We start from the raw sequence: 15,041 nt of genomic DNA on the forward strand, positions 1-15,041 counted from the left end.
CGGTGTAACTTCCAGGTCTTGTAAATAATAAATCTTTATTTATTCAAAGTTTCCTGATGGTTGTTACTGAAAGGTGCCTTATAATCACAAGAACTACAAGGGTCAATCCAGTCACAACATTGGTTTGGAAAGGGAAGATGTCTGCGGGAAGCTCACCAGGGCCAGGTGAGTGCCCCCTGGCATTTCTAGCCAATACTGACAGACTGAGACTGGCACAAAGCAAAGGCAAATGACTCCCAGCGTTCGGATGGGAGTATTAGGCAGAAAATGAAAAGGTTCAGAAATACCAGAGGACTGTCGTTGGGGACACATAGCTGCTACGCAGAGTTCTTGATTACAAACAACAGAAACCGAGTCTGAGTGACTTAAGTTGAGGAGGAACTTGAGGAAGAGTATCAAGAATCTCACAAAGTTGACAAGAAGGAGAGTAGGCAGATGCCAAAGGAGCCCAGGTGGCCTGAGTCACAGCCAAGCTCCAAGCTCCTGCCATTGGAGCAACCTGATTGCTGGAACTGTGGCCATGGAGCACAGCATCCACCACCAAGACCAGCCACAGGATGCTCCTGCTGCTGTCAGAATGAGTTCTCAACTATCCACTGCTTCTTGGTGTCATTTTCCCCAAAGTCCCAGATGGGAGCATCCAATTGGCTGAGTCTAGTGTTCACTCCCCATGTGGGAGGTCAGGAAAAGCAAGCAACCAACAACACTGTGGCTTCCGAGGTGGGAGGTGAGGCACTGCCTTCCATCAGACCTTATGGTGTTGGCTTCCCCAGGCAGAGGAAAGAGGTGCTGATGCTGGCAGCCATAAGCAGAAGTCAAGGTAAGGCCCAAAGGGATGACAGGGCACAGACCACCGTTACGACATTAGCCACTGAACACTCTAAGCCTCAGCTGGACAACAAGGATAGCACCCACCACATCATGGGTGAAGGGATTAGAGATTATGTACGAAAGGCACCTGGAGAGCCTGTGTACAAAACATATGTGGTAAGTCCTTGTACTCTAATGCTCTGAGAGAGGAGTTATTCCCATTTAAAGATGAGGACACTGAGGTTTAGCAGGGCTGAGGGACTTGCTGAAGGTTTGACAGCGACTGCGGCGGAGAGGATTTGCACCCAGGGCTACCTGACTCAGAAGTCTAGCTCCTTCCACAACACAATGCTGCTGGTCTAGTTGGAGAGAGGAATGACTGGCCTGAAGGAGATGGGACAAAATCCAGACCAACAGATGCTGAGGAAGGCAAGGTGGCAGGAGCTCCATGAAGGCCAAGATGGGCAGAATGGACCTCCTCTCTGGGTGACACACTATCCCTAGAATGTGACACTCCCTTATTTCCTTTCCTACAAGCTTTCTTGAAACGGGAAAAAAGAGTGGTGTTACAGTTCATAAAACCAACAGCCTCTCTACAGATCTCTGCTACAAATTTCAGTAAGCAGCTTTTTTTATCTTATATATCAAAATCTGAGAATACTCATAGAAGTGTGAGCACATATAACAGTATATGTAAAATAAGCCTTAACAGAAACAGCAGTTAAGAATGACTCCAATAACTATTGAGAGGTGAAAGCATGCCCCATACCTTCCCAAAATGCACCACCCACACAATCCATTTGGAGGTCTAACTTCTGATCATTCCAAGCTGAAGTTCACTTGGGGCATGGAGCATCTTGAAGAAACCCTTACTTGGAGTCCCTGGGCATGACATTTTCCTGCCCCCAGGCATCTTCTTAGAATCTGTAAGGACATCAGGGATCAGATTCCAGAGCTCCAGATGAAGCAGGGCTGGAACTTGGAGCTGGGCCCCTTGGATACCAAGAACCCACTAATCAGCACCAGGAAAAAGGGTGAAGCAGGAGGGGTGGAGAAGGAAGAGGAAGTGGACCTTGCCAGGAGCAACAACTCAGCCCCTCTACACCTTCCTTTTCCAAGTCATTCTGTATTCATCACTGAATATTAGTCTTCCTGCTTGACAGACAAGGAATTCAGGCCCCAAGAGTGAGATGGACCCAGCATGCAAGTGGAAGAGTCCAGACCAGATGATAATAAGAATAGCCTTCATTACTCAGTCTCCATTTGCAGGTACTGAGCTAGAACCACATATTCATTTTCTAGCTGAATCCCCACAAAAACAAAAGCAAAAAACAACCCTCTATGAAATAGACACCATTATCATCTCCACTTTACAAACGAAGGAATTAAGAACTAGAAAAGTTGTTTTTCTAGAAATTCCTCAAATGACCAAACATAGTCTCCATATAACTTGAGATTCTATTCCTAGGTAAGAAATGAAAATATACATGTACATAAAAACTTGTATTTGAATGTTTATAGCAGCATCATTCATAGTAGCCAAAAGGTAGTGGGGCCTGGGTGGCTCAGTCGGTTGGGCATCTGACTCTTGATTTCGACTCAGGTCATGATCTCAGGGTTGTGAAATCAAGCCCAGTGTGGAGCCTCCTTAGGATTCTCTCTCTCCCCTGCCCTCCCCCCGACTCATGCTGGATCTCTCTCTCACTCAAAAAAAAAAAAAATTAAAAATTAAAAAAATAAATAGCCAAAAGGTAAAACCTCCCAAACGTCCATCAACTGACAAATGGATAAATGTGTAGCAGTTATATAATGGAATATTATTTGGCCATACAAAAAGAATAAAATACTGACATACTAGAACATGGACGAACCACTAAAACATTATGCTAAGTGAAAGAAGCCAGTAACAAAAGACCACATATTATGATTCCATGTATATGTAATGTCCAGAAGAGGGAAATTTATGAGATGGAAAGCAAATCAGTGGTTGCTTGATTGGGGGGGAGGGGAGGAGGGAATTGATAGCTGAAAGGTACAGGGTTTCTTGAGGTAATGAAAATGAAAACTGACTATGGTGAGGTTGAATAGATGACTATACTAAAAACCATTGAATTATATACTTTAAATGGGTGAAATGTATGGTATGTGGATTACATCTCAAAAAAACTGTTTAAAAAAAAAGAAAAGTTATTTTTTTGTAAGTTGCATAAACAGACATTTCTTTATGGTGCCCTGCATGTCCACATAAATTTAAAGTTTTAGTTTAACAGGTAAATTAAATCAAAAGATCTCCCAGATCCCCTGTAATAAAAAGTGAACCAGTACAAACCAGAGCCAGACCTAGTATTGTCTTTAAAACCATTTAACTCAAAAGAATCAGAATGCTGCTTCTTCCTTGAGCCTCTGGCTGTCTGAAGGGTTTCTATTCAATACAAGGGGCTGGCCCCTGCCCATCTCTCTAAGACTAGAGAAGAAGGAAACAAACTCTCTGGTGATACCGCAAGGAGGCCCAAATTGACTTTAGGAAGCACGTTCATCTGTGTACCTGGGAAGATTGGGAAATTGCTTTCATTAGAGATGGTCCCATCTTGGTACCCCAGGGACATGGAAGTGGGGATGTGAGAGTCAGCCATTGCCCCCAAGGCTGTTCTGCACATAGCAAGTAGCTGGGACTCAAGCTTTTCAGGCTTAGCCAGTGCAATGGAAATTCTGAGTCCCTAATGGGTGGTGGCACCAGAGTAGGACTTCTAGACCAAACTTGGCATCCTAAGCTATCCAAAAGAGAAGGGTAATTCAACAGAAGAGCTCTGACCTAATAGCACATCACCATCAGCATTCCACACTCCACCCCAAGAGGAAGACAGGGAGTGTTTATGGACTGAAAGTGTCCTTAAAGAACATGGAGCCCAGCCCCTATTTTTAAAATAAGAAAACTGAAAAGCCCAGAGTAATTAAAAACATAATCAAGGGAAAGAGAATATAAAAAATTTGTTGATCTTGGGTGCCTGGGTGGCTCAGATGGTTAAGCGTCTGCCTTCGGCTCAGGTCATGATCCCAGGGTCCTGGGATCGAGTCCCACATCGGGCTCCCTGCTCAACGGGGAGCCTGCTTCTCCCTCTGCCTCTCTCTCTCTCATGAATAAATAAATAAAATCTTTAAAAAAAAAAAATTTGTTGATCTGATTTTAAAAATAACTAAAGAGAACTTCAGAGGTGAAAACCATAAATGCAATTAGAAAGACAAGGAATAGATTTAATAGGAGGCTAGACTCATTTGGAAAGATAACCAGCAAACTGGAGGAAAAAGCTAAAAGATGAAAACCATGAAAAAGAATTTAACAGCCACATAGGACAGAGGGAGAATATCCAGTATAAAACTAATCTGGTATATAGCAGGAAAATACCAGAAGGGGAAAAAGGCAATAGTTGAAGAAATAATAACTGAAAAATTTCCAGAATTGATGAAACAGCTAAAACAAGAGACAAAGGAAGTCTTGCAAATTCCCAAGCTGGCTAAGTAAAAAGAAGTGCACTCCTGGACACATCATGGTCAAACTGCTGAACACAAAAACACAAAGATGTTAAAAGCATCCAGAAAAGAAAGATCACCCACAAGGGACTGTCAATTAAATTGATAGCTGAATTCTCAATAGCAACAATAAGACCACAATACACTGGAGTATTGCCTGCAAAGTGCTTAGAGAAAGTAACAGTCAGCCTAGAGTTCTAGACCCAGCAAAACTATCTTTCAATAGTAAGGATGAAATAAAGACATTTCTGGGGTACCTGGGTGGCTCAGTCGGTTGGGCATCTGACTCTTGATTTTGGCTCAGGACTCCACCTCAGTGTGGTGGGATCGAGCCTCGTGCCAGGCTCATGCTCTGTGCAGTCTGCTTGAGATTCTCTCTCTCCCTCTGCCCTTCCCCCATTCATGCTCTAGATAGATAGATAGATAAAATCTCATAAAAAATTTTAAAAAATAGACATTTCTACAAAACAAAAACCAGACAGGCTTTCCAATGAACAGAACCTCACTGAAGGATCTTCTGAAGGGTATACCTCAGGAAGAATAAAATGAATCCAAAGTGAACATCTGCATGGAGAAAAGGAATAGTGAGCAAATAATATTGTAAGCATGTGGTAAATTTAAAGAAACACCAACATTGTGAAGACAATAATGACTATGACCAATTTTTAGTGTTAAAAGGTTTTTTTTTTTATTTTTTTTGGCTGGGGGGTAGGGGGAGGCTAGAGGAAGAGGAAGAGAGAGAATCTTAATCAGGCTCCATGCTGGGCTCAGTCTCATGACTGTGAGATCATGACCTGAGCCAAATTCAAGAATTGGACGCTTAACTGACTGAGCCACTCAGGCGCCCCTCTTAGTGTTAAAAGTTCTAAGGTAGAACCAAATTCCTGGACAAAACTAACCCAGAAGTCAAGAGGAAAGTGATTTGAGAAAAAATATACTGTGTCTCTGTAAAAGAAGTAACACTGTACAGTCCATACCAAGATAAAGACTTAATAGAGTTAATTGAACTTCAAACATTTAAAACTCTGCGACAGATTACCTACCCATATCTATTATCCCCCTCTTCATTAGTAATAGACCCCTGCAACGTTTAAAGATTTTATTTTTAAGTAACTTCTACACCTAACGTAGGGCTCAAAACTACAACCCTTCTTTTTACTTAGCCAGCTTGGGAATTTACAAAAAAATTAAAAAAAAAACTTTTAACACTAAAAATTGGTCATAGTCATTATTGTCTTAACAGTGTTGGTGTTTCTTTAAATTTACCACATGCTTACAATATTATTTGCTCACTATTCCTTTTCTCCATGCAGATGTTCACTTTGGACTCATTTTATTCTTCCTGAGGTATACCCTTCAGAAGATCCTTCAGTGAGGTTCTGTTCATTGGAAAGCCTGTCTGGTTTTTGTTTTGTAGAAACAAAAAATGTGGGGTTTTACCACATTTCCCAGCCTCTTTTGAAGATAAGCATGGCCAATGAAATATAAACCAAGTTATGGGATAAAGCATCTAGAAAAGCTCCTTAAAGGGAGATGACTCTGAGGGAAAGGGCTCCCCTTTTGTCCCTTGCTCTTTCCCTTCTTCTTGTCTACAACTCAGATGAGATGGCTAGGGCTCCAGCATCCATTTTGTGACCATAAGATGGCATCCAACTTAAAACATTAGGAAAAACAACCAAGAGAATAAACATAAGGAAAACAGAAGGAAGGATTTAATAAAGATATTAATACGTATCTAATTAATAAATATATTAATTACAAAGATTTTTAAAATAACAAATATAAGTTATTAGCTAACCTATTCAAGAAAAATAGGAGGAAGCAGAAATGCATAACATAAAAAATGAAAATGGGGTATCACTAGTAGGGAGTAACTAAAAGAATCATACCTAGACTACTTTTCCCAGCAATACACAAGTAAATTTGATACTTGAATAGATTATTTTCTCAGAAAGTGAAAATTAACAAAACTGGCCTTAGGAGAGACAGGAAAGTGTAAACAGAACAACCACAATAATGAAAATAAAGATGCAAAAAGGCCAACCCTCCCTCAAAGAGCACCAAACCCTGATGTTTTCACATAATTTTAATAAACCTTCAGGAAACAGATAATTCCAGTGCTATGTAAACTGTATCACAGTGAAGAGGAAAAATAATAGAACTTTAAAAAGGGTAAAAACTATAGATACAATAGAAGTTTTTCTTAATCATAAGAGAATACTATGAATAATACCAATAAATTTTAAAATGGATAATTGATCAAAAGAACAAGTTTATTTAAAAATATAATTTGGATGAAATGGGCAATTTCATAAGAATATAATTTACTGGGGCACCCAAGTGGTTCAGTCAGTTAAGCACCTGCCTCCAGCTCAGGTCATGATCTTGGGGTCCTGGGATCAAGCCCTGTATCAGGCTCCCTGCTCAGCGGGGAGTCTACTTCTCCCTCTCCCTCTGCCTCTTGCTCTCTCTCTCTCAAATAAATAAATAAAATCTTTTAAAAAAGGAAGGAAGGAAGGAAGGAAGAGAGAGGGAGAAAGAAAGAAAGAAAAAAGAAAGAAAGAAAGAATGCATTTTACCAAGGGGCACCTGTCTGGCTCAGTTGGTAGAGTGTGCAACTCTTGATCTCAGGGTTGTGAGTTTGAGCCCTACATTGGATGCTGAGATTACTTAAAAATAAAATCTTAAGGGCGCCTGGGTGGCTCAGTTGGTTAAGCGACTGCCTTCGGCTCAGGTCATGATCCTGGAGTCCCGGGATCGAGTCCCACATCGGGCTCCCTGCTCAGCGGGGAGTCTGCTTCTCCCTCTGACCCTCCCCCCTCTCATGCTCTCTGTATCTCATTCTCTCTCTCAAATAAATAAATAAAATCTTTAAAAAAAAATAAAATAAAATAAAATAAAATAAAATCTTAAAAAAAAAGAGTATAATTTACCAAATCCAAATGAGGAGAATTTTTTTAAAGCTATATTTATCTATAACCTTTAAATACATAGAATGAATAGTTTATAGTAACTTATGTTTCTTTCAAAAAAAGGCCCTGAAAAATGTAAAGCTAACTTCTGCCAAGTGCTCAAGTGACATATGATCCTAACTTTATACAAAGTATTCAAAAAAAATTTTTAAAGGGAACGCTCTCAAATTCATTTCAGATGGACATTCTACTCTGCTACCAAAGCCAGAAAGAGAAAGTTGAAGAAAGAAAAGCTATGGATCAATCTCACTTATGAACAGAGATGTAAAGAACATTGATATATTAGCAATCCATTTCCCATGCATACAAAAAAAAAAAAAATCTCTTAGCAAATAAGGTTTAAAGGAAACTTCCTCAAGCCAAAGGGTATCCCCTAAAAAACTACAGCAAACATCAAACTTCATGGAGAAATATTAGATATAATCCCCCTAAAATCAGGGATAAGACAAAGATGCCCACAATTATCACTTCTCTTCACATTCTTCAAGTTGTCTTAGGTAGTGCAATAAGATAAGTTCAAAAAGTATAAGAATTGGTAAGTAGGAAACAAAACTGTTAGCATTCACAGATAATATTACTATGTTGATATTTTATCATTGTCTACAAAATCCAAGAGGAAATAAAAGTCTAAAAATTATTAGCATTAGCAAAGTCACTGAAAACAGGTCTATATACAAAAATGAATTATATTTCTATGCCAGCAAAAGTTTTAAGAAGGAATTTTTTAAAGATATAATTTACAATTGGATTTCAAATATCCATAGATATGGATAAATCTGACAAAAAATGTGTAATACCCTCACACAGAAAAGAGTTAAGACATTTTTGAGAGAAATTTTAAAAGACCTAAAGAAATGGAGGGATATGTAAATGTTCATAGATTGAAATACTTAGTTTTGTGAAGATAGCACTTCTCCCCAATTAATTTATAGTTAATGGACTCCAAATCCAAATTCCAAAAGTGTGTGCATGTGCATGTAAAGTAATTTGACAAGCTGATGCTAAAACGTATGTGGAATTACAAGGGGCCCGGAATAGCCAACAACACATCCTTGAAGAAAAGGAACAAGATGAACCAACTTGCTCATCTTGGGATATTATGACTCCATCTAAAGCTACAGTAATTAAGACTGTGTGGGATTGGCACCGAAACAGGCAAATAGACTAATGGAATAAAATAGAAAACCTGGGGGCGCCTGGGTGGCTCAGTCTTTAAGTGTCTGCCTTCAGCTCAGGTCATGATCCCAGGGTCCTGGGATTAAGCCCCGCATCGGGCTCCCTGCTCAGTGGGGAGTCTGCTTCTCCCTCTCGCACTCTCCCTGCTGGTGTTCCCTCTCGCTGTGTCTTTCTCTGTCAAATAAATAAATAAAATATTTTTTTAAAAAAACCTTAGCCATCTAGAAATATAAGTAAGCCAACCATTTACGAAAAAACTATAGCAAATGTCATTCTTGGAGGATATCTATTATCACTGCTTTTATCTAGTATTTTTCTGGATGTTCTAGCCAATGCACTAAGTCAAGAACAAGAAACAAGAGGTATAAATATTAGAAAATAAGAGGCAAAACTCTCTCTGACTTGCAGATTATTTGCAGATAATCTAAATAGCCAGAAAAATCTGAGGCAGGACAATCACTAGGAAAGCTATTAGAATTAATAGAAAAAAATTCAGGATGAGACTTGAAACTGAGGATTTAGTGAGATGGCCTGATATAAAAATAATATATAAAACCAAAGACTCAGGGGCGCCTGGGTGGCTCAGTTGGTTAAGCGACTGCCTTCAGCTCAGGTCATGATCCTGGAGTCCCAGGATCGAGTCCTGCATCAGGCTCCCTGCTCAGCGGGGAGTCTGCTTCTCCCTCTGATCCTCTTCCCTCTCACGCTCTCTGTCTCTCATTCTTTCTCTCTCAAATAAATAAATAAAATCTTAAAAAAAAAAAAAAAACAAACCAAAGACTCAGAATGCACATCAGTAAAATAGAGATTATAGTATTGTAATTATAAAATAAAACAATAAGTGTAAATACAGTATTTAGCAAAATGCTTGCCATATAGTCTTCCCTCAATACATAAATCACTATGAGTGCCCTCAATACATAAATCATTATCATTTATTTGAAAAGCTTGCTCCAAAAATAACATTTACATATAGTATAAGATAATTTTGTTTAGACTCAGCTGTTTCTGTAAATGAGTGGAATATTCTGTAAATGAATGGCAACAAACAATCAGACATGTTACATAGTTCAGATCTTATGCTCAAGGCATTTTGCTGCCATCTGGCGACAGCTTATCTAAAAATTACAGTCAGGTTTTGAAAGCTCTTTCAAAACACTAACACTCTGAATTATAGTAGGTCTCATGGCACTTTTTTGCCCAGAGACAGATGCTGATCTTACAATCTCAGGAAATCCAGTTGCTAACTATAGACAGAAATTTGAGAGCCAACCTTACCAAGGAACTTTAGAAAATACTTAAAGGAAAAATCAACTGTATTTTGTTTCCACTTACTTGCCACATTCTAAAACCTAGGCAGAAGCAGACATAGCTAAGAGTTCATCCAGCAAACGGCACCATTATTCTCGTGGGAAAAACGAAGTGAGGAATGGGGGAATCTGGCCAAAGTGGGTTTGGGATGTAAGCATGAAAAGTATGGGCTCTGGAGCTAGGAAGACCTAGATTTGATTCCTATCATCATCACCACTTACAACCATATGACCCAAAGCAAGTTTCTGATCCTAAACTCATTTCCTTATCTATAAAATATGAATAGCACCTACTTGGCAAGGTTACTAGGAGAAAATGTAAAGTTCAGTCTGTTCCACTCCAAACCATGTTCCTGTAACACAAACTAGCTCTCTTGTGATTTGCATAAAAGGGTGTTGTTATTATGTATATGTTGCACTAGTCCACACATAATTTTTCCCACATAAATTGTTATTTTCGGTGCCTGATTTTATACAGTGTGAGATTTGTCGGTATGTGGCTTTATAGCAGGCGTATCTGTACTTAGCTGACCCCCTCCAAAAATAGGAGCTCTCTTCCCTGCCCTCCAGAAACAGGAGAGGTGGGTAGGGGGATGGGATAAGTGGGTGATGGGCATTAAGGAGGGCACTTGATGTGATGAGCACTGGGTGTTATATGCAACTGATGAATCAGTAAATTCTACCCTGTAAGTAATAATACACTATATGGTAACTAACTTGAATTTAAATAAAACCAAAATAAAATAAAATGCAGTAACAATGATAGCTCATTTATGTAGTATTTACTATGCACCAATGTTTTTCTAAGTGCTCTATTTATATTGCTGCATTTCATCAAATCTAAGACATCTTCAATTTTAAGATGCATCATTATTTTATGCACCGCTAAGAGAGAAAAAACTTTGCCATTTAAACTATAATACAATGCTTTTTTATCACATTGAATTTTTATTGAATAAGTATTGAAAGAGCTTTCTTAGGTTTTTAGTATGTTACTGATGTGCCTACATCAAAAGGAAATAAGTTGGTGAAGTGAATAAGTGAAATAAATATGTAAAGGTAGTCCTAAAACTTCTTTATATTCAGTCGGACTCTTCCGAAATACATTTTGTCTCAGAGTTGTCAATTTACATATTTACAGACAATTTACAATGTATTGCCTTCTATACAATTATGAGCATTAGGATACAGCATGTCTTTTATGAAGTAAAAGCCATTTGGTGCTGGCTTGCTGAGGCTCCCCCTTCAGGAACACTGCTGAGTACATTTCATTTACTATCTTCCCCACCCCTCTTCTCAACCATTTCCTTCCTGGGAGTTAAAATGGCCCCCCACGATTACCTCCAAGACCGTCTTCCAACCCCCTGACTCCCATTCTGCAAGGTTTGATGTTTAAGTTTTTGATATTTGCAAACACACAGGTAATGATTTTATCCCTACTGCCACCTAGCCAACTAAGGTTGTAAGCTGTTTGCCATCAACTTTAAGAAATATTCCATTTTCGGGGTGCCTGGGTGGCTCAGTCATTTAAGCATCTGCCTTCGGCTCAGGTCATAATCTCCTGGTCCTGGAATCGAGCCCTGCATCGGGCTCCATGCTCAGTGGGGAGTCTGCTTCTCCCTCTCTCTCTCCCTCTGTCCTTCCCCACCGCTCATTCTCTCTCTCTCTCTCTCTCAAATAAATAAAATCTTAAAAAAATAAAATTAAAAAAAAGAAATATTCCATTTTCAAAGGTCTAAAACATGGAAAAATGTGCATCCAAAAAGAGTCTGTAAAATGAGTAACATATTTCATTCTTACAATAACCCTACAGCATAGGCACCACTGTTATCTTCATTCTTTAAATGAACTAAAGCACGGAGAATTTAAGTAACTTGCCTGGGATCACAGAGTTTATTGGTGGCGCTAAGGTTCAAAACCAGGAGTCTGGCCCCAGAGCCATGCTTTTAAGTAGCACTCTGCTTCAGAGCTCCCAGTTCATCAAAATTTTGCTCTAAAATATCCAAGAAGCAAATATTTACACCAGTCTCCTAAGTCATGTTACATGGTGCAAATCATAATTAGAAAACTCCAAGGCTTGTTGTGAGGTTTTAATTAATTTGAATATCCATACAGAAGACCACCGGCAAAACTGCCCTAACTTACTACATCTTACAAATCAGAAATGTTAGTTCATTCTCCCCGCTGCTTGTTCTCCAAATGCTTACCTGGGTGCATTTTCCTCAAGGAGGTCACTTCTCTTGAGACTCAGCGTTCTCCCTCTCATTGTTCCAGCCTGGAGAACAATGGAGCTTTTGAAAAAGGGATTCCCACATCTGCAGAAAGACAAGAGTTACCACTGATTGTATATAGCTTTCCCAGAGCTCTGGGGCGAGACCCAAGGATCAGGGATAAGCTGAGACAAAAAATCATGTGAAGCAATTCAAATGACCACTACTTAGTCTTGGATGGAATACTCTCCCTTAGATATTAGGACTTTTTTTCTGATGTAAATCTTCAATTAATGTCTATCTTCCCCCAGAAAACTCTAAGCTCTATGAAAGCAGGTGCCATGTTGCTTTTCTCACCATTATATGCCCAGCACCTACAACAGGATGTGATGCACTGCTATGTAAAAACCAAGCAAAAACTGAAATTATTATTAAACACATTTTCTCAGTCATATTTGCTCTCTAAATCAAGACCATAAGGAAGGGAAATTTTTAGATACGCAGACTGCCAAGAACTTAAAAAAAACAGATGGAATAACACAGATCCCTCCAAACTTTAGTCAACTGAATACACCAAAGGTTATCAAACTTGCTTACCCCTCTAAGCAGCCAAAAAAAAAAATCTGAAATCACACTGTCTACATAAACATTTTTTATTACTGCAACAAACACATCCAGTCTCACTCAACGAGTTTCCCTAACTGCCTCTTACAGAAACTTCAGAAGCCAGAGAAAGTCAACTTCTGGAGCTGACTGGGGGACAGGGGGCTAGAGATATCCCAAACACAGAGCAGATACTTCATACTATGGATTATCAGAAGTGAGGCCAAGGACTTGAAGTCAGGGCTGGGGTCCAATCTTCTTTGTCTGTAGCCAAGTTTCCTTATAAAGTTCGAAGGGGAAAAAAAAGCATTTTGCATATCATTCAAATAGAAAATCATTTGCTGAGGGGGGAAAGATGGCCCAGGAGTAGGGGACCTTATTTCAACTGGTCCCCGGAATTGAGCTGGATATCTACCAGACCACTCTGAGCACCCACGAAACCAGCCTGAGATGTAAGAAGATCTGGATCTCTACAAACAGAATATCGCAGGCGGTTGGTTTTGAGGTACGAAGCGGGGAGCCGTGATTCCGCGGGCAATTATCGGAGGATAAACGGCAGCAGGAGGGTACCTGGCCATGGGGATCCTGCACCACCGGTGAGCGACAACCTCGCACGCTGCAGACGGGCACAGACCCGCAGACCGGTAGCGGCAGGGAAAGGACTTTAGGGCAGTCCCTGGGACGGGAACCAGAGCGGCGGGGTCGCGCGGGCAAACTGGGAGTGGCTGGCGGTTTTAGAAGCACAAAGGGCAGAGACGTGCCCGGACCTGGAAGCAGGACTGGGGGCGCTGCGGAGGGGTGCACAACCCAGGCCGCTGCAGTTTATAGCAGCACGGACAGAAACGGAGACGGTGTGGCCTGGAGAGCTCACTGAAGAACAGACTGTGGTGTCCCTGCTCTGAGGCAGAGGGTTGGAAACGGTCTCTTCTGCTCTGACTCGTGAAAGAGACGCGGAAAGCCACCAGGGAACAAAAGCCCCAAAGACTGATTCCCACTGAGCCCATCCCCCGCCACAGGGGGCAGGGCAACTCCGCCCGAAGAGGGTTGCCTGAGTAACAGGGGGGCAGGCCCCTCCCGCAGAAGACAGGCTGGGAAAACAAGAGGCCAGCAACCCTAAGGTCCCAAGAAAACAGGTGCATCTTGCTTGGGTTCTGGTCAATAATTTGGACTCTATACATTCCCTCAAACACCCATCAACAGAATGACTAGGAGGAGGAACCCCCAAAATAAAAAAGACTCAGAGATTATGACTTATGCTGCAGATTTACAAATGGATGCAGATATAACCAAGATGTTGGAGATGGAATCCAGGCTAGCAATTGTGAAGACAATGGCTAGAATGGAGAAATCAATTAATGGCAACATAGAGTCTCTACGGGCAGAAATGAAAGGTGAATTGGCAGAACTTAAAAATGCTATCAATGAGATCCAAACCAATCTAGATAATCTAACAGCTAGGGTAAGTGAGGCAGAAGAACAAATAAGCGACCTGGAAGACGATATAATAGATAAAAAGGGAAAAGAGGAGGCCAGGGAAAAACAACTCAGAATCCATGAAAATAGAATCAGAGAAATAAGTGATACCATGAAGCGTTCCAATGTCAGAATAATTGGAATCCCAGAGGGAGTGGAGAGAGAGAGAGGGCTAGAAGATGTATTTGAGCAAATCATAGCTGAGAACTTCCATAATCTGGGGAATGAAACAAACATTCACGTCCTAGAGGCAGAGAGGACCCCTCCCAAGATCAAGGAAAACAGGCCAACACCCCGGCATGTAATAGTAAAACTTGCAAATCTTAGAACCAAGGAAACCATCTTAAGGGCAGTTAGGGGGAAGAGATTCCTTACGTACAGAGGGAGGAACATCAGAATAACGTCAGACCTATCCACAGAGACCTGGCAAGCCAGAAAGGCCTGGCAAGACATATTCAGGGTACTAAATGAGAAGAACATGCAGTCAAGAATACTTTATCCGGCAAGGCTGTCATTTAGAATGGATGTAGAAATGCAGAGCTTCCACGACCGGCAGAAACTGAAAGAATAAGTGACCACTAAGCCGGCCCTGCAAGAAATATTAAGGGGGGTTCTATAAAAGGAGAAAGACCCCAAGAGTGATATACAACAGAAATTTACAGGGACAATCTAAAAAAACAACGTCTTCACAGGCAACATGATGACAATTAATTCATATCTTTCAATAATCACTCTCAACGTGAATGGCCTAAATGCTCCCATAAAACGGCACAGGGTTGCAGATTGGATAAAAAGACAGGACCCATCCATATGCTGCCTACAAGAGACTCATTTTGAACCTAAAGGTACATCCAGACTGAAAGTGAAGGGATGGAGATCCATCTTCTATGCCAGCGGACCTCAAAAGAAAGCTGGGGTAGCAATTCTTATATCAGACAAATTAGATTTTAAACTAAAGT

At 40.5% G+C, this 15,041-nt stretch overlaps 1 long non-coding RNA gene across 5 annotated transcripts in view; it reads right to left on the reverse strand.

Moving 5' to 3' along the window:
* LOC118523705 (uncharacterized) overlaps nucleotides 1–15,041 on the reverse strand; it is a 71,216-nt gene that overhangs the window by 48,784 nt on the left and 7,391 nt on the right. For 4 of the 5 annotated variants that reach the window (XR_013448214.1, XR_013448215.1, XR_013448213.1 and 1 more), the window contains exon 4: nucleotides 12,004–12,111. This is a non-coding gene — a long non-coding RNA (uncharacterized LOC118523705). Of the gene's footprint in view, nucleotides 1–7,575; nucleotides 8,661–12,003; nucleotides 12,112–15,041 lie in introns of those variants that run through there. The other variant, XR_004911237.2, reaches the window with a different exon arrangement.

This window comes from Halichoerus grypus, chromosome 5, assembly GCF_964656455.1.
Source record: "Halichoerus grypus chromosome 5, mHalGry1.hap1.1, whole genome shotgun sequence".
Lineage (NCBI taxonomy): Eukaryota > Metazoa > Chordata > Mammalia > Carnivora > Phocidae > Halichoerus > Halichoerus grypus.